This window comes from Oryza sativa, chromosome 8 (genome assembly GCF_034140825.1).
Source record: "Oryza sativa Japonica Group chromosome 8, ASM3414082v1".
Taxonomy (NCBI): Eukaryota; Viridiplantae; Streptophyta; class Magnoliopsida; order Poales; family Poaceae; genus Oryza; species Oryza sativa.
This window is the reverse complement of record NC_089042.1, coordinates 12,868,963-12,871,645: the sequence shown is the minus strand read 5'-3', so window position 1 is coordinate 12,871,645 and position 2,683 is coordinate 12,868,963. Positions and strand designations below refer to the sequence as shown.

The 2,683-nt window shown below is 45.1% G+C and overlaps 1 non-coding gene across 1 annotated transcript; it reads left to right on the top strand.

Annotated features, from left to right (window-relative positions):
* Positions 1 to 860: 860 nt before the first annotated feature.
* Positions 861 to 967, top strand: LOC112936256 (small nucleolar RNA R71). Its single transcript, XR_003238383.1, has one exon. It is a non-coding gene; the product is annotated as a small nucleolar RNA R71 (small nucleolar RNA).
* The last annotated feature ends 1,716 nt before the right edge of the window (positions 968 to 2,683 follow it).

Sequence of the window (2,683 nt, the reverse complement as noted above, 5' to 3'; positions counted from 1 at the left end):
GAATTTGCCTCAAATTCAGATCTCAATGTGTGTTTGAAAATCCAAACATGCTTTGATGCAATGGAAAATAAATATGAGATAACTACCAATTTACCTGTTGGCAAGGGGGATGTCGTTTTAGGTCCGACGAGCACGACCATACCTCCGACGTATTTAGCTCAATGAGGCACCCAGTTCCGGAGGTACAGGAACGAGTGTCTTCTCCTTAACCCGCCACACCTTCTTTGCCTTAGGTGCGGGCAGCGGCCTCTTCGTAACTGGGAACACAGGTTGACCGGCCTGTATTCCCGGCTTCTTGGATGCCGGCTTAAGGTATTGACGGTTACTCGTTTCTTCCTGCTCCAGGAAGTTCATCATGAAAGTATTGAGGCTATCCGTCCTTCGGGGTTTTACTTTGACCTCCTTGTGTTTGGTCCATTCTTGATCTACCCCATGGAGAAATGCTCCATCCTTGGTCTCCTCGTGGACGATACCCATTGTTATTGTTCATGAGCATAACGTTCTCATGGGTTTTCGGGCAATCCATCCCAGAGTGACCGGTGTTGCCATAGACCTCACATGTCGTGTGGAAGTCCAGGGCTTTAACGGTACCCTGCTTGTTATCCTTCTCATTGTTGTCTAGTCTCTTCATAAGGAGATCCAACTGGGCGGCGAGCATCTCCGTCCTCTTGACGGTGTACATGCCGCATTGACGGGTTTGGAGTCGTTCCTCGCTCCAACCCATATTTGAGACCATCTTCTCAATTGGTTGGCATCTGACTATTCTTGAGAAGAATGTCCCTCCAGCAGCAGCATCCAGGTGATCCTAGGACGAGGGGGTTAATCATTTGAAGAAATTCTGCAGGATGAGCCACTCGGCCATCCCATGATGAGGACGGGTGGTGACGTATTCCTGCAGCCTTTCCCAATCTTCAAGAATGGTTTCATCCCTCGTCTGCTGAAAGCTAGATATTCTTCCGCGAAGAGCGTTGGTCTTGCCCATCAGGAAGAATCTTGAGAGGAATGCTGTTGAGCAATTGTTTCGGTATTCACCGTTGCACGGTTGATGTAGAACCACTGTTCTGCTCTCTCGAGGAGGGAGAACGGCAACAGTTGGAGTCTGATTCTTCTGACGGTATACGTGCTATGGCTTTCCACAAATTGCTGCAAATGAGCACTTGCATCCTCCTTAGGCTTGCCACAGAACGGGCAAGCCTGCGCCATCGTTAATTTAGCTGGTCTTTAAATCAAAGTCACCATCTCCCCTGCTGACTTGGGTTCCAACTAGTATGTTACCAGCAGAGCGAGCAGCGAACTTGCAAAGGGACTTCTCAGCCGTATCGTGTAATTCTGGTGGCGCGGAATTGGCTGGTCTGGTTGCCGATAGAGTAACCTTAAGGATAAACGACACGGGGTCGGCTTCACTTCACTAGTGACTCCAGATTTGAAATTGGTCGGCAGATCAGAACTAGTCCTGTACTACCTTGTTTTCACATAAAAGAGAAAACAAACAAGGTTTGCCTACGAAGGACAATGACTTATACAGAGGTAAATATAAAACTATTAGCAAGTAGTAAACTCTTAATCATTTATCTTCCCCGGCAACGGCGCCAGAAATGCTTGTTGGTATTTCTTAGCGACACTACTGGAAATATAATTCCCAGCAATAGCACTAGAAATACTCATGGTATATTATGGTTACAGATGTGATCCGGAATCGCACAGATATACCATTGTACCATTTCACCCGGGAGTATTCCTAGGTATCGTATTTGTTTAATCCCAAGGGAAGATATGGTAAGAGAGTACTATGCTAATAGTTTATATATTACTTGTATACATCAAGGGTCTATGCAGGGGTATGTTTAGCTTAAGGGTAGAATGACACACAGCTAAGGATTTAGCTAACTCCTACATCTCCTAATTATAGCTAAGTGGCAGTAGGTTAGATATGTTCTATTCCTGTACACTATGTAATATAACCCCTTTAACAATGCAGCATAGCTATGCCCTCCCGATGAAAAGCAAAGTTACCCCGGGTTGCCGAGTTTCTTACGACAACCTGTCATAACCCTCCAACCGATGTAGGATTCGGAGGTGTATCCAACCCTAGGAAATTGTATGTAGGAATATAAACTGCAGGGGAGACACCCGTACTGAGCTGTCACCATCAGCGGCCTGCAAATCACCCAGAGAATATACCCCCAAATAATGATAAGAGGTAACCTAAGCTCCATGCTTAAATTACTACTTATTACTCTACAACCATTCAATCGGTGCAGAGCAGCTGAGTCCCCGGGCCATAGCTCTCAGCCTAGCCAGAGCAGACTTATGACCAGGTAATCAGACATTATACCAGCATCAATGCAAATCCCAGAAGGTTTAACTACACAGATTATACTACTTATGAATAAACTAAGACTGGTACTCATAGTCTATGATTGGAATAAAGTACCGAACTTGTATAAATAAGAATATTATATTGATAAATGGAAGTCTTACAAAGAAGAAAGGAAAAGCTATAGAACCTTTACCGAACTCCCCGAAGCCTCCGCGGACTTGGAACTATTCTAACTCTACTCCACTAACACTACTACTAACTTTGTAGAGAGCTTTGATCCTTGCTTGAGTGTGTATTGAAAGTGAAGGAGGTGAGGTCCTTTTATAGCACCCAATGACGGTTGTAGAGCATGGGAATTGTCGG